The sequence below is a fragment of the Crocodylus siamensis genome, chromosome 2, assembly GCF_052110815.1.
Source record: "Crocodylus siamensis isolate JL-2025a chromosome 2, ASM5211081v1, whole genome shotgun sequence".
NCBI lineage: Eukaryota > Metazoa > Chordata > Crocodylia > Crocodylidae > Crocodylus > Crocodylus siamensis.
In genome coordinates this window covers 190,017,114-190,040,689 of record NC_143396.1, presented here as the reverse complement: position 1 = coordinate 190,040,689, position 23,576 = coordinate 190,017,114, and the positions used below count along the sequence as shown (strand labels likewise).

Below are 23,576 nucleotides of genomic sequence, written 5' to 3'. Positions count from 1 at the left end.
AAGGAAGTCTTAAAGCTTCTTTGGCTAGTACATGAACAATGTTGATGCACAAGAAGGAAACTGTATCTACTTTCCTTCAGAACTAGGAATGGCGTGAAGATAAAGGATTTGGTGGAAGGAGGTATGTGAAGCTGAGAAATTAAGAGAAGTAATAGGGATGACAGAGGAACCCACAGAAGAAAAAACCCAAGGCTGTTCTTTGGTTGCATAATTAAACTTAATTCAGTGGATGATTCACAGTTCCCACCTTGGTTGTCTTTTAAAATCCTTCATTCATTAATCCCTGACAGTAGAGGATGATTGTCTTCCCTGATTGCTTTACCTGTGTGTCCGAAAATGGCTAATGAGGCCTATCTGGAATCAACAGGCTCTACTGCAGCTTGGACATGTTTGCATGTGGGGTGGGTGGCATTGGATTCTTGATTTGGTCCACAACATGCTGTTTCTGCTGCTTCTGCTTCTTCATCTCCTGTTGTTGTCATGAGGTTTCAAAGACTGAGCTCCTAGCAGCAGACTCTTTCTCCATTTGGGGTGGTCCTGGGTGACAGTCTCCCACGAGTTGACATTAACGTTGCATTTTTTTAAAGTTGGCCTTGAGAACGTTCCTGAAGCACTTTCTTTGCCCTCTTCTTGAGTGTATGCCTTGACTGTGCTGGGTGAATGAAACTTGCTTTGGGAATCTGGAGTCAACATCCGGGTGACATAGTTGGCCCAACGAAGTTGATGTCAGATGATCATCACCCTCAGTACTCATGGTGTTTGCTTGCAGGAGGACACTGACATTGTTGTGTCTGTCTTCCCACTGGATTTGGAGGGTCTTCTGGAGGCAGCATTGTTGCTGCTTTTCCAACAGCTTTAGATGTCTTCTGTATGCTGTCCATGTTTCAGCTCCGTACAACAAGGTGAGGATCACAACTACTTGATAAACCATGAGCTTGGTTTCAGATCTGATGTCATGCTCTTCAAACACCCATTTCTTTACGCAGCCAAAGGCATCACTTGCACATTTGAGGTGATGTTTGATTTCTTTGTCTACGTCAGCTTTCTGTGAGAGATGTTTTCTGAGGTACAGGAAATACTCAACGTTCTCCAGAGTCTCACTGTGGATTTGGATTACTGGAGCTGGGAACTGTTTATTAGGAGCTTATAGGTGGAGGACCTTAGTCCTCTGAATGTTAAGTGTCTGTCCCATTTTCCTGTATGACTTGGTGAAGACGTCAGTGATTGCCTGAAGGTTGGCTTCTGAGAGAGCACACACTACAGCATCATTAGTGCACTGGAGCTCAATAATTGAGGTCAGGGTGGTCTTGGTTTTGGCACAGAGTCAGCTGAAGTTAAACAGCTTACCATCCATTTGGTAGTTTAGCTGTATTCTGGCCAGAAGCTTGTTGGTGGTCAGATGTAGCGTTGCGGCATGGAATATTGAAAAGAGTGTTGGAGCAATGATGCAGCCTTGCTTAACTACTGTTTTAACCTCATAGGGTTCTGTGATAGATCCATTAATGAGCAACTTAAAAAAAATGTTTTTTAAATAGTCTCTGGAACAAATAATGACCAAGAAGGGTATCCAGGATTCAAACAAAATATACCATAGTTCTTTTAGTATATGGGCCTTATGAAATTGAATGACGTGAAGCTCTTTCTTAATGGTGTTATTCCTATTAGGATGTTTAATTATAAATGTACAAAGATTTTTATTTCAGCCACAGAAGATAGAAATCTTTAGTGCTCAGTTCACAAAATATCCCACAGCAATTACAGTCTCTGCAGGGTTCATTTTAAATTTTGTTACCTGTGCTTTGAAACCCTGTCTGCAAGGCAATCTATAGCTTTAGTAAAACACCTTGAAGATGTGACAGAATCTAGTAGAGGTGCACCTGTATATTGGTCCGTATCATATTGGCACCAATACAAGGAAAATTGACATTATTGGGCAATTGGCTTTTTTTTGGCTGATATAGCCAGTGATGTCATTGATAAATGTCACATGCGTGCACACAGCCACAGCATGCACATGGCCAGGAATGCAGCCTGGCAGCTTGGAGAGCAGCATCCGGCTGGTAAGTCTGTTGGGAAGGGGCGTGGGGGAGGGAAGGGGGCGGGGGGGCAGATCAAGGCTCCCACAGTGAGGGAGGGTGTGGGGCTGGGGCAGGTGCTGCCCAGCCAGGGCTGGGTGGGATGCAGGGCAGAGCCATGATTCACTGAGGGATGGGGGAGTGGCTCCCGCTGCTGCGTGCACCCCCGGGGGAGGCATGGAGGGCACAACATGCTCCTTTGATCTGTGTGGGGCAAAGGCAAGTTGCCTGCTGCATGCTTGGGGCTGAAAGCTGCACTGAGTTCATGGTGGGGGCTGGACCTGGGCTGTGCTCAGAGTGGGCAGCAGTGGCATTGGGAGGGAGGCTACAGTAAATTTTGGGGTGACTATAGCCCACGCTGTAGCCCCCCTCCTAGCACCGGTGCTGCATGCCCCACTCTGCCTGCCCTGAGCGCAGCCCAGATCTAGCCTCCACCAGGAAGAGCCTGGCACAGCCTCCAGCCCCAGGTGCACAGCGGCAGCCCGCCTTTGCCCCATGCATTGATTTAGGGGGCACATGCCCCCCATGTATCCCCTGAGGCGCATGGAGTGGCAGGAGCTGTCCCCACCCCCCATGCCTTCTGGACAAGCCACGGCTCTGTCCCACACCCCACCACAGCTAGGCAGCCTACCCCTGCCCCTGCCCCAGCCCCACTCTTCCCTCACTGTGGGGGCCTCAATCTGCCCCCCCCCACGCTCCTTCCCTTCCCCACAACAGTTTTACCATCCAGATGCTGCTCTCCAAGCTGCCAGGCTGTATATTGGCAATCAGTTGTTATTGGCTGATATGGCTGGTTAATAATTGGCCATCGGTATCAGCCCCAAAAAAATCTTTATTGGTGCACCCCTAGAATCTAGATCTATATTCAGCCAGTTTGCTAGAAGGGAGCATAATAGTGAGTGAATGAATGGATGAATGAATGTTAAGCACTTAAGGGCTGAAATACATGGGTGGTTTTACCCAGAGCAGAATAAATGTCTTTAACTTATCAGGTAGACAGCTTTTATTCATTTCAAATTGTTTTGTGGGAGTTTTTTTATTAATTACTTTTACTAAAGCAAAGTAGCATAGCATAGGGCAAATCTTCATTAATCCTAACTTCAGTGAAGTTAGTATTTTACCAGCTGAGGTTCTAGCACTATAGTTTCAGCTAGCAAAGGGTTACTGAAATAATGACCCAGTAGCTATGCCTGTGGATTGTTCCAGTCAGGTTGTAGTGTTTGAGTGATTCACAGCAGGCGTGTGTATACGTGCATATTAATGCAAAGCAATAAACTCAGATGCTTATTGTGCTGAAGTTTATTGTTCCTGGGAGCCACATGTACATGTACGCCTAGAACTGCAGCATACTGAGCCAGGTCAAAGCAGCCCAGGCTGGCGGGAGGCCCAGCGGGTCTCACCCCATCAAGCCCTGTCCTCACCTTATTGTGTGCAATGTTGTGTATTTGGAAAGTCTCATCTCTAACACAGTGAGCAGTTCTGATTTGGCCTTGTCAGCTTCAACAATGAAACATTTTAAAATTGGTGATGCAAAACTTGAGACGGTAAACAATGTTGCATCATATCTGTGGACTGGGATGTTTAAACCAGGTCAGGGATTTGAAGTCCAGGTCCCATTAATTTTAACACTAACAGGGCAGCCAAACATCCTAGATGGTTTTGAAAAAGCTCATCAGTCATACTTTAATAATATCATTCTATGACATTGCACCCCTCAGCCAGGAAATGCAAAATGAACTGTAGGATTTAAATTTGTGTATGAAGTAAGCAAGCAGCATTATACTGATGTTAAATCAGACAATAGACACAGAGCACTTACATTTCTTGCCTATGTTCTTGCAATGAGGTAGCAGCAAAGTAAAAAATGCTATTGAGTTTTGATATTTATTTCTGTGCTTTAACTAGTAGACTATTCTGCTTTGTCTCCCCTTGTTTAAACTGCACTGCACTAGATTTTAAAGGTGTGATAATGAGAGATATAACTGGGTTTATTTCTTCATGCCTAGGGGCAGCCAGAATTTGCTGAATTTTCTGTTCATAGGCAGTCCCACATGAGAGGTCTGTTAATATCCATTGGATCTGACAGGCAAAAATATTAGGGATATAGTTTCAAAACTGAAAAGTGCAATGCTTTTATAAACTGTGGTTCCCTAGTTGAACATGAGGATCAAATTAATTCCAGACACTATATTCAAATGGAACAGCTTATGAATGGAAGCACAGCCCCTGGGTTGAATTTCAGCTTTAGTAAGTAGTTTTGAATTGTGCTATTTCCAATGTATGCAAGAATTTCTATTTTATAAGCAATCATTTCCCCATCTCCAACACTATTTAGGTATAAAATCAGTTGTACTTTGGATGTCCTATGAGATGTTTGGCACAGAAAGAAAATGATAATACTGAAAGGCATAGTCATTGGTTGTTCTGCATCCATTTTATATGTTGAAAAGCTATATAGTTGTGTGTGTGTATGTATACATATATAATGTGTGTGTTGTCTGTCTGTCTTCAATTAACAGGGAGTATCTATATTCAACTAACAGGGTATGTTATCTGGTACTTAAAGGAGGAGAGTGGGGGTGATATATCCTGCCTTGTGTTACCATCTTGGGTGCTGAATGCTTGGTGGCCTTGGTTAAGTTATGGGCTGTGCTTTAGCTTAGTCATCTGTAAAATATGGATAATTCCATCTCACTTCCACACAGCATTGTTGTATTGCTTAATTAATGTTAATTAATGTTAGTTTGTAAAAACACCATGAAATGTTTAGAAGAAAATTGTACAAATGTGTTATTATTTACGTGTCCATTTGAATTAACTAAAAACAATAATATCCTGTTTACCCAAGGAAAAAAAAAGTAAAGAAATGTGTTTAAACAGCATCTTTTAGGAAACATGGGGGTCCTGTACTGAAGTTTGCAAACTGTTAGCTAGTACTCAGAAAAATATCAGCTGAGAAATAATGCTTGAAAGTAAGGAAGGAGCCAAAACCAGTCAGCTAAACTTTTGTGGTTCACCAATTGCTTTCAAATCTTGCAGGTTGCACTAGAAAATTGGCAAAGCAAAAAAAAAAAAGACAAAAAATCCTCATAAAAAGGAAAGTTTATGCAGAAAGGTTTTTAGATGCGATTTTACAACTGTTAGCTGCAGGTTTTAAATTTGAGGAACTTGTTGCACTCATACCTTTGGTTAAACAATGATAAATTATATTTTAAGCACTTACTTCTGTCTCTTCATTCTTACTGGGTGAGTCTACATGTGCAAGTGCTCCAGGGTGGGTTTACTTTAGAGTAATTTACCCCCCAGAGTACTCACTGAGCATTCCACATATAGGTTACAGTGTTAGTTTAAATTAAAGTATTCAAACCAAAGAATTGATATTGTCTCTCTTAACCTCTTCCTTGCTTGACTGTTGGTGGCTATGTCTCACTGCCATACTCTTCTTTCTTCTGCATGGCTAGATAGGCCAGGTTCACTCAGGTGCCGTGCTCTTTATAGTGGCTGTCTGTGGGCTGCTGCTGTTGCTGGGACACTGGCACATCCTAGCTATCAATGTAGTGGTTTATGATTTTCTGTGTTTCTGGGATAAAATGGAGGATAGCCTTGATGCATCTAGAACACAATGGGTGCCTGTATATGTGTCAGGAGACTGCTCCAATGTACTGTCATTACAGCACGTCAAAGCAGACTCGATTAATCAAGTCTGCTAATTGGCACACTCCAGCCAGCCTTCACATGTCTTGTATTAGGGTCCCTGCGCTTCAGAATGGTGGCAGGGGTGCTTAAACTAAGGCTCGTTTGATGATCTTTAGATAAAATGCCCTGACCGCCATTTTGAAGTGCAAAGATACTGATACACAAGATGCTCTGGGGCTTTAATTAGAGTGGCTCTCAGAGTCGCTCTAATTGAAGTGCCCCCTGCCCCTGGAGCACATGTAAAAACACCCAGTGTGGGACTTAATTGCTGTGCAAACGCATTCCCTCAGTAATGGTAGAAGCTGGAGAATAAATCACAATGTTTGTCTTGAAAATAGACAACCACCCAGAAACCAAACCCAAACTCAAAGGAGTGAGGAGAGTGGGGTATTTCTAGAGCTTAGATCGATTTTATTTTTAACAGTGTTGATTCATTAATATGTGTAGTACATGCTGCTAGGCTTACTGGTACTCTAAAAAGACAGAATCAGCTTAGCTGTCAGATGGATAATGAACCATTTACACACATTGTGCAGAATCTTTCCTACAAAGGTGATGTCAGTTGGGGAGTCCAGTTACTTGTGCCAGTGAGTTGGGCCTTGGGGTTGAGATACCTGAAGAAATTGCCTTTTTGGAAGTTACTGTACACGTGACCTTCATACCATCATTTTGTGGTCTAATTTGCCTGTGTTGTCCAGAACATTAGAGTAGTTAAGTGTAATGGTTTCTTCTGTCTTCTATGAATGTATGAAAAATACAGGTCCCCTCAGTGTCCAAGGCCTTTCATACAAGATTCTTTAAGTTTTTAAATGGACAGCGTTGATTTTCCCCTTCTTTATTTAGTGCAAAATAATGTTGAGTGCTTTTTATATTATTTTGCTTATTGAATTTGTCTTATAGGATCACTAACTAAATCCTACTCAAAGCATTAAAAAACTGTAATAGAAAAGAGATACAAAAATTAAGAAGACCTCTCTTTACCCACTCAGTCCTAAACCCAAATTCAATCTCAGTGGCAGCTCCTACTAGACATTCTTGAGTATAGGGGAGTGGTTCCACATCTTTCTGAGCCATGACCCCAACTTTCCCAGTGTTTTTATTTCTGGGGGGCTTTCAACTTCCCACCTGTAAGTGCCAGCCCCATTTAGGATCATGACCTCTAGTTTGGGAAACATTGGTATAGTGCATCTGAAGTTGGGACAACTGTGTTTAAATTATTATCCTATTTGCTTAGCTAAATTACAACTGACAGTGACTTTTCAAGAGCTAATGCCATGCCAGTGATGGATACCATAGACATGATTAAAATCAACAGCAAGGAGCTCGATTTTTCTCCCAGACATCAGGCAATGGAATTGCATTAAACTCTGTTTAATAGTGCACCTGACATAATTACACTGAATAATCTGCCAGCATTTTATTATACTAAATTTTGAGTAAACAATGCATTTACCTTTTATGTTATAATCCTGTTTGTGTTATAGTATTGTCTTAAGGTCCCAGTTGGAGACAGAGTCCTGTTCTGTTAGGCAGCTGTGCATAACAGAAAGACACTCCCTTCCCCAAAGAGTTTATAATTTAATTTTTATGTCATTGCCATTTCTGTTCAAGAGTATTTCTTTTGTCATCTATACCAGGTAGAGGTGCCATGGTCCTGTTTAGAGGTCACTCGCTTGGAAACCCGGCAATAAGTGTTCTGTTCCTGGCTCTATTGCTGACCCACTGTATGACCTGGTGTAGGGCACTCCATCAATCTCTTTATTTCCCTTCCTGCTTTTTGTCTTTTCCATGTTGATTTTAGTTTTGGATGGGGATGGGCAGGAACTGTCTCCATATGTACCTGTATACGGTATAACACCATGGGACATTGATCACCATTGCTGATATTTTAGGAATTAATAGACACATCTACAAATGTTTGTATGGTCATGTAGCAATGTGCTGTGTCACCATACGGTGTGCTATGGTGATGTAGCAATCACTTGGGTCTACACATGATCAGCAGCTGTCACCATAGCAGTGTGCTATGACAACATAGTGACGAAATCTAACCGTGTGCTGTGTGCACAGTGCAGTAACCACCCATGCGGAGCCATACTGTAGTACTTTCAAAAGGAAATACTAAAGCACAGCATCATAGCAACGACATTGTATTGCAAACCCATGTCTTTTTGCCAGATTTTGGCTTTTCTTTTCCCATCAGCTTGGGCCTTCCTAAAGACCTTAAGAGATGTGCTGACTTCCTGGATATCGTAGTGAGTGTTCTTATGTGTATTTGTAATGCTCATACATTGCCCCATTTGGAAATTTTTTGTTTGTTTGTTGTGTTGCCATTGGTGGGCATACTTGAATGACATTGAGAGAACCAAACCAGCATACTAGATAGTTTTTGAGGGGTTTCATGGGTCTTAGCTTATTGGCTAAATCTCAGAAATTCGCAGGAGCAGAACCACTTATACTTCAGATGGAGAAAGGTAATTCTTCTTTAGAAGAAGAGGATGATGCACTTGTTTCCTTTTATTTAGCACATATGACACATTGGGTCATGAATAGTAATGATGATGCAAGCATTATAACAAAGTAGCTAAGAATGCTTCTTATTCATGTGGGCACCAATGACACATGAATAAGACCCGGCACTCCCAGCCGGGTCATGAGGTGCTACAGAGATTTGGGAGAGGAGCTAAAGGGTTTGGGGGCACAGGTGGTGTTCTCATTGATCCTCCCAGTCCTGGGCTATAGGCTGAGGAGGGAGAGGAGGATCCACGTAGTCAACCAAAGACTGCGGCACTGGTGTCATCAGGAAGGCTTTGGCTTCCATGACCACAGCCCACTCTTTGGTGAGAGAGGCAGCGAGCTGCTGGGAAGAGATGGCCTCTACCTCTCTCCCCTGGGGAGGAGGCTCTTCTTAGCCAGACTGGCTGACCTGCTCCACTGGGCTTTAAACTAAGCCCATTGTGGGATGTGGGGACTACCGCCACTGGTGGCCTGCTGAGCAACCCTTGCAAAGCCAGTGGGCCAAGGCACTTAAGGTAGCCTACCCTTCCCCCAGCCCTGGTACAATCTGTGGGCAAGGCAAGAGCCCCCAAGGGGACACTTGCCTGGCTGTACACAAATGCCAGGAGCTTGGGGAATAAGTAGGAGGAGCTCATCCTACTGCTCAATGCAAAAATTATGATTATGATGTCATAGGGATAATAGAGACCTGGTGGGACTCCACCCATGACTGGATTTCGGGTATAGATGGCTATACCCTGTACAGGAGGGATTGTGTAGAAAAAAGGGGTGGGGGTGTAGCTCTCTATGTTAAAGAAAGGTACATGTCCCTGCAAGCTGATATTGGCGACGAGGGTTGATGACTGGAGACCCTCTGGGTTAAAATCCGTGGGGAACACAGCACAGGGGACACAATGGTGAGAGTCTACTACAGAGCTCCCACCCAAAGTCCTGAGCTTGACCAGGAGTTTGCCTGGGAACTGGCTGAGGCCGCATGCTCCAGGACCATGGTTGTCATGGGTGACTTCAATTACCCGGACATCTTGTGGGAGGATCACTCAGCAAAATCCGAGGGGTTGCAAAGCTTTGTCTTGTGCATGGATGACCTCTACCTGACTCAAGAAGTCTGTGGGCCAACAAGAGGCAAAGCACTGCTCGACCTCATACTGGCTACTGGGGATGACCTAATTGGCGACCTAGTGATCGATGGGAAGCTGGGTGACAGTGACCATGAGCTGATCACCTTCGCTATCTGCCATAAAGCTGGCAAGTCAGTCAGCAACACGGAAGTCCTTGACTTGAGAAAAGCCAACTTTGACAAGCTCAGGAGGCTTGTCAGTCAGGCCCTAAGGGGCCATGACCCCAGGGAGAGGGGAGCTCAAGAAGAGTGTTTGCTTCTCAAGGGAACGATCCTCAATACACAAGCTAAGTCTTTTCCATCTCAGAGGAAAGGCAGCAAGAGGGCACAGCACCCACCCTGGCTCTCTAGGGATCTAGCAGACCTCCTGAGGCTAAAAAGAAAAGCCTACAAAGGATGGAGGACAGGATTCACCTCCAAGGAGAATTATTCTGCACTGGTCCAGTCCTGCAGGGAGCAAACCAGGAAATCCAAGGCTACAACTGAACTCCAACTAGCTTTGAGCATCAAGGACAATAAAAAGTCCTTTTTCAGATATGTGGGGAGCCGGTGGAAAAGCAAGGGCAACATTGGACCCCTGCTGAACCAGATGGGGCAACTAACAACTGACGCCCAGGAAAAAGCCAACCTATTAAATGGGTATTCTGCATCGGTTTTTCATCAATCTCATGGGACGCCCATGCCTGCTACGGGACAGGGAGGTCTGGGTGAGGGAGATCCCCTGTCCTCCATTAATGCTGATCTCATGAAGGAACATCATGAGAAGCTGGATACGTTTAAGTCAGCCAGCCCTGACAATCTACACCCCAGGGTACTCAAGGAGCTGGCTAGCATCATAGCCCAGCCCCTGGCATGGATCTTTGAAAACTCCTGGCGCTCTGGTGTAGTGCCCGAAGACTGGAAGAAGGCCAACGTGGTGCCGATCTTCAAGAAAGGGGGGAAAGTGGATCCGGCTAACTATAGGCCCATCAGCCTGACTTCTATCCCGGGGAAGATCTTAGAAAAGTTTATTAAAGAGGCCATCCTTAATGGACTTGCCGACGCCAGCATCCTAAGGGATAGCCAGCACGGGTTTGTTGCGGGTAGGTCTTGCTTGACCAATCTTATTTCCTTCTATGACCAGGTGATCTATCACCTGGACAAGGGAGAAGAGACTGATGTCATATATCTTGACTTCAAAAAAGCCTTTGATCTGGTATCCCATGATCACCTCTTGGCCAAACTGCCCAGTTGTGGCCTTGGCTCCACCATCATCTGCTGGCTGGGAAATTGGCTCCGTGGTCAGACCCAGAGGGTTGTAATTGATGTCAGTCACTCATCATGGTGTCCTGTGACCAGTGGGGTCCCCCAAGGCTCTGTCCTTGGACCCATATTGTTCAACATCTTCATTAATGATATGGACATTGGAGTCAGGAGCAGACTGGCCAAGTTCGCCGATAACACCAAACTTTGGTGCAAAGCATGCATGCCAGAAGACAGGCAGGTGATCCAGGCTGACCTGGACAAGCTCAGCAAATGGGCAGATGAGAACCTGATGGTGTTTAACACTGAAAAATGCAAGGTTCTTCACTCTGGGGAAGAAAAACCTGCAGCATCCTTATAGGCTTGGCAGTGCTACGCTGGCTAGCACTATGGAAGAAAGAGACTTGGGGGTCATCATTGACCACAAGATGAACATGAGCCTGCAATGTGATGCTGCAGCTAGTAAAGCAACCAAAATGCTGGCTTGCATCCATAGATGCTTCTCAAGCAAATCCGAGGATGTTGTTCTCCCCCTGTACTCGGCCTTGGTGAGGTAAGTTTTGGGCTCCATAATTCAAAAAGGATGTGGAGAAGCTTGAGAGAGTGCAGAGAAGAGCCATGCGCATGATCAGAGGTCAGGAAAGCAGACCTTACAATGACAGGTTGAGAGCCATGGGGCTTTTTAGCCTGGAGAAGCGCAGGCTCAGGGGTGATCTGATGGCCACCTATAAGTTTATCGGGGTGACCACCAGTATCTGGGGGAATGTTTGTTCACCAGAGAGCCCCAAGGGATAATGAGGTCAAACCATCATAAACTACTACAAGACCATTTTAGGCTGGACATAAGGAAGACTTTCTTTACTGTCTGAGCCCCCAGGGTCTGGAACAGCCTGCCACTGGAGGTGGTTCAAGCACCTACATGGAATACCTTCAAGAGCAAATTGTATGCTTATCTTGCTGGGATCCTATGACCCCAGCTGACTTCCTGCCCTTTGGGCGGGGGGCTGGACTCGGTGATCTTCCGAGGTCCTTTCCAGCCCTAATGCTTATGAAATCTATGAAAGCTTGAACAGTGTGGGAAGAGGGACTAACCTGTGCTATGCTGGCTGTTGGCATTAAGTTCTTCCCAGGAGGAGTGGCATAGTACTGCATGCAAAATAACAAGTTATTCCTGCCAAAGGCTTCAGATCAACACTCCGTCAGTTGGGAATGTAAGAGTTGCTGCCCTTAGTACAGAATTCATTAACCTTAAGTTTTGAGCAGTAGATTTGAACTACAGGAGTGATAATATTTATCCATTGGGGGTGGGGGGGAGTAGTTTGTTCTTGTCTCCTTGGCTTAAATTTGTGAATATGTTCAAGACTCTCAAGTGCTATAAATTAGCATAGCTCCGTTGAAGCCAGCTGATGATCGTGCCAAACTGTGAATAAACATATCAATCAGTTGCTTAAAAATAAGGAAAGATTTGGACCTGTTGTTTTACTCTTTTAATTGTTTTTAAAGATACTTGGAATCCTGAGTGTAGGCATAGCCTTTTATCATAAGAGACCAGTGGGATACTTGTCCACTGTCCTGTCTTCAGCAGGAGGAAGGTATAAAGCCCCTGTAATGTCCCCAGCTGTAACTTGGAAGGAAATTTCTTCTTAATAACGATTTAATGCCATGAGACAAGAGTGGAAATCAGCATCAGACCAGAAATAAAGGAAACTAAAATGAGTGGTAGTATTGAGTAATAGGGCCGTACAAATCTTCAGTCCCTGATTTAATTCGGTGGAGATTTGGCATGATTTGGTGGCCAAATCTGAGAATCTGAATTGAATCAGGAGACAGTTTAATTTCTCCAAATTGAATTGGAACCCTCTGAATCAATTTGGAGAGATTCGGAAAGATTTGGAGATCGGACATAGACACAGCTTTATTTTTTCTACATACCTCCAAGTACCAGGCGGCTTATCAATGCTGTGATGGTGGATGGAGCATCCCACAAGAGTGCGGGAGGGGGGGTCCCCAGTGAGCTTGGCAGCAGACTTGGAAGTGGACCAGAAGCACTTGCGGTCCACTTCCAGGTCCACTGGGGAGCGCACTGGCCTCCCCCTGCTCTGGCTTGGTGGCTGGTGCCTCCTGGGCCTGAGGGGACACCCAGGGTCTCCCCACGGCTGATCATCAAGTACTTCCAGTTCACTTCTGGGTTTGCCCCGAGCACACAGGGGGCCCTCCTCACTCCTGTCGGGGACTCTATCTGCCCCAGCATTGCAGCGTGCATGAGGCGCGCCTAGTACCTCAAGGTACATAGAAAAAACATTTAAAGCTGTGTCTATGGCCAAATTGCTGATTCTCTGAATCAGCATCAAATCTTCAGATTTGGGCCGAATCCAGATCAAATACGGTCTGTTTTGCGCACCCCTATCAAATAATCACATCCCAGTATGACCAGCATGCGACTTGAATATGCAACTCCATGCACGCTCTTTTGGTATTGGAAAAGGAAACATGTTGCACACACCAGTGTAAATGTAGCCAGGGATAGGTATTAATTTAAAATTTAATCTGCACTTAATTGTGAATAATTTTATAGGCAATTGGAATTTAGGAATTCATTTTTGTGGTGCAGTTTTGCATGTTGAAGAATATAGAAACTAGCATTCCTGTTACACTCTTCCAAGACAGAACAGAATGGAGATTCCACCCATCTCTGCTAATTCTCACACGCGCACACACACACACACACACACACACACATGCATGCACGCACGCCCCCACCAATGGATCTATATAGATGCTGCTGCCCATTTGGCTCTTATGGTGGTTCACAGTGCATTAGACAGTGTTTTTTGTGAAACTCACTTTATAACTACTGTTCTTAGGCATTTGTTGAAGTGTAGGAAATGTGCAGTTTTATTTACTTGATTGTATGGATTGTTTTAGAACAACAGATTTTTCTCTCTTTTTCACCTTCGCTGTGTCTATAATGGGTGCTCCAGAGAAGGAAGCAGTTTATGCACAAACTTTTTTTCCCCTTCGAGATAATTTGAAAATCGATCCAGCATAATTAGCAATGTTCCCTTCCTAGGTTCTGACTTTAGATTATCTGTGATACAGTTAAGAAACCAGAATTTAATTAATCCACCATGTGGCTTTCACAGCAATATTCATACAACAATGCAGTAATGGGGTTGTTGGTTGTAGCCATGTTGGTGTAAATAGAGTTCTCCCAATGCCTAAAGAAGGGTGTTTGTGCCCAAAAACTTAAGAACTTTTTTCTAACTATTTAGTTGGTCTAATAAAAGATATTACATCTACCCAGTGACAATGCAATAATTGTATGCGTTAGGGTTGTGGGTTGTAGCTGTGTTGGTCTAAGGACATAGGCAGACAAGGTTCTTTGGGTAGATGTGATGCATTTTATTAAACCAACCAAATAGTTGGAAAATTGTTCTTTGCAAGCTTTTGGGCACAAATATCCTTCTTCAGGCATAGGGAGAGTCTGCTGGTGTTTTGTGTGCTCTCGTGGGTAAAATAGAAGCCAGTATGCAAAAATGCAGCTCTGTGAAAATGCAAATAGGTATAATATACAGCCAAGCCCTCCAATACCACTGAATATGCACTGAGGAGAATACCCACAATTGTCACCCCCCAAATTTCAAAAGGGCTTTCACCAAACAAGGACAGTCCTCCAGACAGAGAGTTTATACTTTTGATAGAGCCACCTGGATACCACATGAAGAATTGCTGCAGTACAAAAAGAAAATCCCCATGAATTGCACGCTGTTAGTTATGACATACCATCCTTCCCTGGAACCTATATGAAAAATCCTCAAACAGTTGCAACCCATATTAGAAGAAGACCCAATTCTTAAAGAGATCTTTCCAAAACCACCCATTCTAGTCTTTAAACAAGCACTGAACCTCGCCAACCTCATCCCCAGATGCAAATGTCCTATGGCCCTAAGCACACTAAATGGATCCAGACCATGCCAGGACAAGGAATGTAAAACCTGCCAACATATCTCCATCACTCGCACAATAACTATACCCCACAACCATCACCATTCCTGGACCTTACACCTGCACCTCCAGTAATGTAATATCTCATCCAGTGCACTAAATGCCCTGATGGAAAATGTGTAGGAGAAACTAAACAAAAACTACGTACCAGAATAAATACACACTGAAAAAGCATCAAGGACAAAAATACCCAATTTCCTGTGGGTGCGCATTTCTCACAAGACAACCATTCTCTCTCCAATCTCTCAGTTCTAATCCTCAAAGGGAACTTACAAAAAAACTTTCACAGACAAGCCTACAAATTTCACTTCATAAATTTACTGGATACAAAAAAAAAAGGGCTAAATATAGGCATTGGATTTATGGGACATTATAACCTGCTTGCCATCTGATAGCCCCAGGTAACCTGCCTGTATTTTACCAGCTACATCAAGAGTGGGCAAAATATAGCCCACAGGCCAGATTTGGCCCACCAGGCTATTCTATCCAGCCTGCAGGGCCCCCCAAAATATTAGAAAACTAATTATTATCTTCCCGTGGCTGCTTGTCAAAGATGCAAAGGCACCAGCGGCAGCAGGACCCAGTGGCAGCAGCTGCAAACCCTGCCCCACACCCAGCCCCTCTCCACCCCCAACCAGAAGCTTCTGCTTAGCAGAGGCTTCTGGCCTGGTGACTCTGGAGCTGTTCCCCACTGCCCTCTGCCTGAGAGTGGAGACTCAGATGAGAACGGGCAGAGGGAGTGGGGGAGAGGATTGCCATTATGCAATCCCTTCTATATACAGTACACAAACACAAATCCTGACAAATATTTTTTGTAAAAAAATTAAAATGTGTTTTAGTAGGTGTTTGACTTCTGGTATATGATTTGTTTTTGTTTTTTCTGGTTCTAAGATGGTAAACCAGTGGCCGCTGCCCCACCACCCCCAAGAGTGTTTCTGGGAGGCAAGGAGCGGGACTTCTGGTGGCAAAGGTTGGGGGGTAGGACTTCTGGTCTCAGTATGGTGACCAGGGGGCAGGGCAACTGTCAAGGGGTGGGGCTACCCATGCGGGCCTCAACAGCTCACTAAAACTTATTAAGTGGCCCCCACCTGAAATAATTGCCCACCTCTGAGCTACATTCTATCACCAGTTCAACATTCCCCCCTCACCCCCCACCTATCTCACACCTTTCCCTCTGACAACCCTTTCCCTCTGATCCTCACTGCCACACATCTGCATTTTCAGAGATCTACATTTTGCATACTAGCTTTTCTCTTACCCAGGAGAGCACATGGACACCAGCAGACTCTCCTGGTGCCTGAAGAAGAGTGTTTGTTCCTGAAAGCTTGCAGAGAACAATTTTTCCAACTCTTTAGTTGGTCTGATAAAAGATGTCACAATCTGCACAAAGAACCTTGCCTGTAATTGTATGCAGTCATTTTCCAGTTGTTTGCCTAGACCGTATCAATCTTCATTAAATGTCTAAAATCATGATGTTGCCCAGTTTTTTTTTGTTCTGTCCTGGCAATCCTAAATCCAAACTAAGTAAAAAAAAACCCAAAAAACAAAGCTGAATTACTTGGGGTTTAGTATGACAGAGAACAGAATATGTCCCTTTGTATTTTAGTTTACAGGTGCAGCAAGTACAGGTTGCGATGCTGCTAAGTAGGACTATGCAGTTGCTTTTTAATTGCTTATGTTTAAAGATGCATCTTTAGTTATTCATCTTTGGATGCAAAATACTCATCTACCTTTTTTAGATTCAACCTCTGATTTAAAATTTTCCCCATTATCAGCTTTAGTTCATGAATCCTTTAATAGGGTGAGCCATACCAAAGCTTGAGAAAGTCTGTAGGAGGAAGAAACGGTAGTTAAGTGGGAAATAATGTTGGATGTTTTTAAAGTGGCTTAGCTTTGAAAGTTGTTATGTAAATCAGTTAAATTACAAAATGAACAAGTTTATAAATTGCTCCTTTCTTTCCAAACATAGTGTAATGATTCCAAGCAGTTCCATTTGTTAAGGATCCCTTTTAAAGGTTCTAGAGTTGCATGTTATATTGTCATCTTTTCTTACCAGAATTATTGAGTCATTTAATAGCATTTTATTTCTATTATTACCAGTGCACACAATAGTTTAATTAGAGAAAATGATCCTGTAGCTGCTTCTGGAGCTGATGCTACTTGACAGGGTCTCTCCACCTTCCTGGAGATGACCGGTGAGGCTTTTATTTTTGTTTTCAACCAAAACAGAACATTGTAAGACTATGAAACCCCAGCTATGCCCATGTTCTGAGGACTGCTGGCTGCTTAGAGAAAAAGGATAGTGTGGTCACAGATTTTAAATAACCTGATGAATTTCTGAAGACATCTACATAGAATGTAGGAGTTTATTTTAAATTCAGTCAGTGGAAAATTGTGTTTTGACATGTACTTTGGAGGATAATCCCAGCTAATCTGCCCGGTGGTCTGTCTGTCTGCCATACCTGCAGGAAGCAGACATGCTGGAGCTTCTACAACCATATATACATGTATAATTCATTCTTAAAGGACCTTAGGGAAGACCTTACCTCACTTCCATTACCCTCCCCCACCATGACATATGGAATATTTGCCTCCACTCAACCCTAAGTAAGGGTATGTGTTAAAAAAGCTTTCTATAGCCTGAGGCCAACAATCAGGTTACTGGGACAGTCTGATTAGAGCCTCTGTATTTTAACCTACTTCATTCAATCAGCATTTCTTCCAACCCCAATTTAAGTCTTCCAGTTTCCCTCCTGTGCTTCGGTTGCCATTTTCCAAGTGTTGAACAGTGCATATTGCAAGCCTGTCAGGAAGAGTTAATTGTGTGGGACTCCTTTTTAGTTGTTTTCATTTCCTTGGATTCTCCTGTGGTCTTCAGTGATGTTGTGTCTGAGAGTCCCCTGGTCCTTAATGGATTTAATCTTGCAAACCTCCTGTTGTCCCTGTTTTACTGATGAGGAAGTGCTATATTATACTGTTGTCCCTATTTTCTGATGAGGAAGTGCTCTAATTATATTATTATTAGAGTGTCTGTGATTTGTCTAGTTCATGAACTGAACTGAGATTTCCCAAGTCAGAGGCTACCATCCAAACTACTGGGCCACTTTCCTCTAGTCTGCATTTTCATATTTTCACTTCGGAAATGTGGAGGCATGAACAGTACTTAGCGCCTTCACCACTTGCAAGTTTCTCTTGTGACCAACCACTTCAGGGCATTCTGCTTATTCTGAGGTGTAAACTGAAGAAAGTCTGTTTTTGTAGGAACTACGCAAGGAAGTTTCATGAGTCATTTATCCATTTTTTTATTAAATGTATGTTTATCAAATACTTTTCAGTGAAAAATTATGGAATAACATTTTATGGATATTTTCATTTCAATACAAAATACACAATAACTCATAACAAAAACATTAAAATACTTCATAATTCCAAGTCAATCAAACGAGTAACATCAGATCTATAGCTGTCATGTATAATAAAGTTTCCTGCTCATGTGCAAATTAAATCTAAGGTGTTTTATATTTCACAGTACATAAAAGAAAGGATACGATTTTTGGTAAAAGTTTGACTAATTGCTGTGAACAGTGGTGTCTTTTGAGGTCCCCAAGACTAGTCTCCCATGGATTTCTAATGGAAGCTGTATTGAGCTCTTACCATCAACAAAACTTCACTAATATCAGGAATTAAGGAGACGTTAGTATTCAGCTCACCAGGAAAAGCAGTATGTTCCATGTAACTTACGTAAAAGAACAGGGCAAGAGTTGCATATCCCGACTCTTTATAACTGTAAACCATAATTTGCTAAAATGGTCAAGGGGGCTTGGAAAATTAAACCTGAAATTCAGAGGGAAATATAATGGAATATTTGCACAGCAAGGCCTGAATAACTTGAGCTTTAGAGGTGACAAACGTGTGTAGAAAATTATTTTGTAAATCAAAAGACAGTTATTTGAATTTTCTTCTTATTACTGTGCATTCACACCTGTTTATCTCTGTACCCATTAATTTCTGAATGGTGAACCAGGAACCCTTACCTCAACACTTCACTTAGAATAAAGGTGACTTCTTCAGTAGATTGCATTTATAAATGAGATTTTTTTTCTAGTTTTCATGCTTCTTTCTTCTTAGGCTTTCCTAGGAACATGTATAACTTAAAACATCGTTGATAATGGAAGAAAGGATTTTCCCACAACTGGTTTAAATCTCTGCATGGTCTGTGGATGTAAGGGTAGCTTTATTTTCTAATGGCATAATGACCAGCTGGGCTTGGCTGAAGTAATGTATGTTTCAAAGGAAAGATTAGCAAAGGCAAGCCAATTGCTGCTGTTGGATTTTGGTGGGTTTTTTCCTTTTTGGAGGAAAATAAAATATTCCATCCAGGAATGAAGTGATGCCATAGGTTGGTATCAGTGTGGAGCCTGGCTTCCCCTCCCCCATGGGTGGCATGGCTGGAGTACAGCCGGGGGAAGAGGAGGGGGCAGGCTTGCAGTTGCAGGCTCAGGGCTTTCCGCCCTGCTGCCCTCACCTTGGGGGCCTCTATGGCCCAGGGGGTGAAACTTGGCCTGGGAGAGGAGAGTGGGGCAGGGCAGGGAGGCTGAATGCCAGTGCCAGGAGGCCTGTGCTGCATTACCTGCCCGCCTGGCAGCAGTGGCGGGCACAACTCCACACCGCCACACCTGTTGCTGCCAGACAGACGGGGTACCTCACCATGATGGTGCGGGGCACCCAGTAGCAACCCCAAGCCTCCCTGCCTCGCTCTGCTGTCCCATACTGGGTCTTGCCTGCTGGGCCAGGGAGGAGGGTAGAAGGGCAGGGAGCCCCAAGCCTGTAGTCATCAGCCTGTATCTGGCTCTGCCTCATTTCCCCCCCCATGCCCACCCCAGGAGTGTACATAGTGGCAGGAAGCCATCCCCCTGCCACGCCTTAGACAAGCCACCCGCAGGTCTGTCCTACTCCCCAGCTGGGCCCTGCAGCTGCAAATTCCCACCCCGGCCCTGGCCCCCAAGCCCCACTCCAGGTCCCACGCACCACCCCAGCTGGGCAGTCCCTGCCTTGCCCTGCCCTGACCTGCCCAATTCCTTCCTCTCTCACTATGAGGGCCTCAATTACACGCCCCCCCCCCATCCTTCCCTCTCTCACTATGAGGGCCTCAGTTACACCGACTTATCTGCCCCGCCAACTTATCTGTGGAGAGCTGCAGGAGCTGCTCTCCAGGCTGCCTTGCTACATGTGCATGTCTGCATGTGCATATACATGTGGCTTCCTCTGCCTGATTGCCCTCCTGCTCCACCCAGACCCTGGCAGGCTGGAACTCTGCCCTCCTGCAAGGGGAAACTTGCTGTTTCTTGTGTTTTTCCACTTTAAAAGAGAAAATCTACACTTTTTTCCTTAAAAAGAGAAAAATCTGCATTTTTCTCCTTAAAATGAGAAAATCTCATGTTTTTCCATGTTTTTATGTGGCAAGCAGAAAACCTGGGTCCCTGGTAATTAGTACCTACAGCTAGGCAGTGACACTCCTAACTGAACTGCACAAAGGAGTAAAGTGGACCCGATGATCTTACAAGGTCCCTTCCAGCACTAATGTCTATGAAATCCTAATGTCTATGAAGTGGCGTAAGTAGGGCATTACCTCATTCACAAGACTAAGGATCAGGTACTGTGTCATCATTGTTGTCTTCTTTTTCTTGTGTCCTGTCTGTGATTATTGATGACAGATATTTAGCAGAATTTGCACCAGCAGGGAATAGGGGACACTCTATTTACCAGGGAGAGGGAGCCTGCTGCCAATGCCGCTGCCGATGTTCCTGTCTGAGCCAAGCTCCCTGCGTAGCTGGGCTGGAGCGGGGAAAGTGGTTCTAGATCTCCCTTTGTCCCCAGAGCAGCTGGGGGATAGTGGCAGTGTTGGATGAGGTGGGAGGAGGGAATGGGAGGAAAGTGGATAGGAGGTGTTGCTGAGCATGGAGGGGAAGGGAAAGGGGGGTGAGGGAGGGGGTGATTCTTACCTGATTTGGGGACTTAAAAACCAAGTCCCTGGCAGTTGTTCCCACAGCATGGTCTGCCCTTCCAGGGTGGGATTGAGATTGAAAGCTAGGAGAAGCTGTGCAGCCACCCATCAGTTGCCTGCTGCTGCTCCTGCACCCCTCTCCTCCTCACTCTTTTACAAAATCCTGGATCCATCCATGGCACAGTACATTTATTTAGTAATTCCCAGAGCATAGATTAAACTGCAATGCCTGCCAGAAAAAAATTACAGTTTAATATTGGGAAAGGGGTTGATTTAATAGATTTCATAGATTTCTAGAGTCGGAAGAGACCTGGTAGATCATCGGGCCCGACCCCCTGCTCCAGGCAGGAAAGAGCACTGAAATTAAGTAACCCCAGCCAGATGCCTGGCTAATCTCCTCTTGAACACCTCCAGGGTAGGGGAAAGCACCACCTCCTTTGGAAACCCATTCCATATTTTGGCAACCCTTACCATAAAGAATTTCTTTCTTATATCCAATCTAAATCTGTTCTCATTCAGTTTGTGGCCATTATTTCTGGTAACCCCGAGGGGTGCCCTGGTAAATAGAGTGTCCCCTATTCCCTGCTGGTGCCCCCGATGAGTTTGTAGGTAGCCACAAGATTGCCTCTCAGTCTTCTCTTGCGGTAGCTGAAAAGATTCAGATCCCTCAGTCTGTCTTCATAGGGTCTTACCTGCAGGCCCCCAACCATATGAGTAGCCCTTTTCTGAACCCTCTCAAGGTTATCCATATCCCTCCTGAAGTGCAGCGCCCAAAACTGGATGCAGTACTCTAACTGCAGCCTGACCAATGCCACATAGAGGGGAATTATCACTTCCCTACTCCTGCTGATGCAAGAAAGAGTGTGGTTAGCCTTGCTTATTATCTCATCACACTGTTGATCAGTTAGTTAATGTTTACACAGCACTTGGAAAAAATATAAGGAAGGATATGAGTGTCAAATCTTTTTAGTTATAAGTCTGCAATATGCCATCCTCTTTTAGAAATGTAACAATAGCTAGAGGCCCAAAGAGCTCTCTATCAAGGGAACTCTTTGGTCCCAGCGATGTTATTCATATGATTTGTTCCATTCTGCAGCTCTTTCCAAAAGTTAAAAGACCTCATTTCAGTTGATAAATGCATATTTCCTCAGTATTCATGCCTGTCACCACTTTCCATGCCCAAATATTCATCTCCACATGAAAACAAAGCTTTAAAAAATGCTATAAAAGGAGCACTTGGAATGAACCTTTGAGGCAGGAGTCCAAAATGGCAGCTCCATTTGAGCTGCTGTTTATAAAGCTTTGTCAATTGTGTTTACCTTTGGAAATATCAATTTGCTCATGGGTATTGGGCCTGAAGCAGAGAAAGATTTGGAGTTTAGTTTTGTTATGGCTCAGATTTTCCTCTGTAGATTTGGAAATGGTCAGAATTTGGAGTTATGAGAGTTGAAGGGAGTAAACTTCCGAAATTCTGGAGCTGCTGTTATCGTACAGAGATTTTTCTTCTTTTTAAGAGAATTTGTCACTCCTCTGAGAATTGGACTATATTAGCTTCATAAAGCAAAGGCTGGTCAAATGGTTAAGAAAACACAGTGGTCTGAAGCAGCTTAGATAATACCCTGAAACTGAACTGTATAATTAAGTCTCAAGGTTCTTTCTAAAATGCCCCAGATTTCTCTCCACACAGGTGTTTTTCTTCAGAGCAGCTCTGTTTTAGTGGAGCAGTAAAGATTCAACAAAGTACCTATAGCTTTCTTTCTCACATAAGGAAAAGCATCTTTAGTGTGATTCATGTATCTCAGAGGTTGTATAGAGAAAATCTGCCATTATGACCCTATCTTCATGTTGCATGTATTACCAATTAACTAGTTAATTGTGCAATTAATTTAGACCAGCTACATGTGCAATTTAACTATCATGCTATAAAAAGGTGCATCCACCTATGAAGTTAGAGCTGGAAAATGTATAGCAAGTTTGTAGCTGGTTTCTATCCAGCTTTAATTTGCAAGTACAGCAGGGTCTCCCCCTGCAACTGGGAGCCCTATCAGCTGATGGCACTCCCAGCCATAGGGGTGCACCATGGTTGAGAGTTCCTCATCTTACAGGACTCTCAGCCTTGGCAGCTGTGGGGCACTGCTGGGACAGAGTTCCACCAGATGTGGAACTTGCAGCTGCCAGAGCTTGCTATTTGCTGGTGCAGGGGGAGCCCGGGATGGCAGTATGGTATGATAGGATCTGATGCTGGATCTCAAAGTCCCACCTCCTGCTGTGCACATGGCATGGCAGGAGGTGCATTTTGTGCGTTAGATTCCATCGTGCCTTACCTGCATGTGTAGAGGGCCCTAAGTTCTATGTCTGTCCAGCTGTGAATACTTATTTTATGTTAAACAGCAAATATTTAACCAGGGAGAGAGATTGCCATTAATATCTAAACACAGAATACAGACTTAATCCTAAATTATGACTAGTTTATAGAAGACTTTGAGTCCAGTTCCTGTGGTTATTTATATATCCCAATTAACATTATGGTATATTATCAGCATAAATTCATCCTTTCTCCTCATAACAACAAAAAGGGAATGGGTTACCACAATAGGTATTTAAAGTGTAGCATTGGTATCAGAAACTTGTAATTTTGGTAATCCAGAAGATCTTTATTTAGTACTAAACACTAAGAAGAATACTAAAAAATATTAAAACTGAAACAGGCAGAATTCAAAACCAGTATGTTCTTTGCACAGATATAATGAGTTGACATTTCTTTGCTCCACTGTAATATAAATCATAATGCAAGTTTCATGGAAAGGTTCATACATGTTTGCATACCTTTTTGATCTGGATTGTGTTTTGGGTGAACTTGTGCCATTTGTAGATCTTTCAAAACTCATAAACTCAAACCTGGTATGAAAGAAAACAAGTT

The 23,576-nt window shown here is 43.8% G+C and overlaps 1 protein-coding gene across 3 annotated transcripts in view; it reads left to right on the top strand.

The window, feature by feature from the left end:
• The window catches only part of DENND2B (DENN domain containing 2B), a 303,230-nt gene that overhangs the window by 87,803 nt on the left and 191,851 nt on the right, over window positions 1–23,576 (top strand). The gene's annotated exons all lie outside the window — the stretch shown is intronic.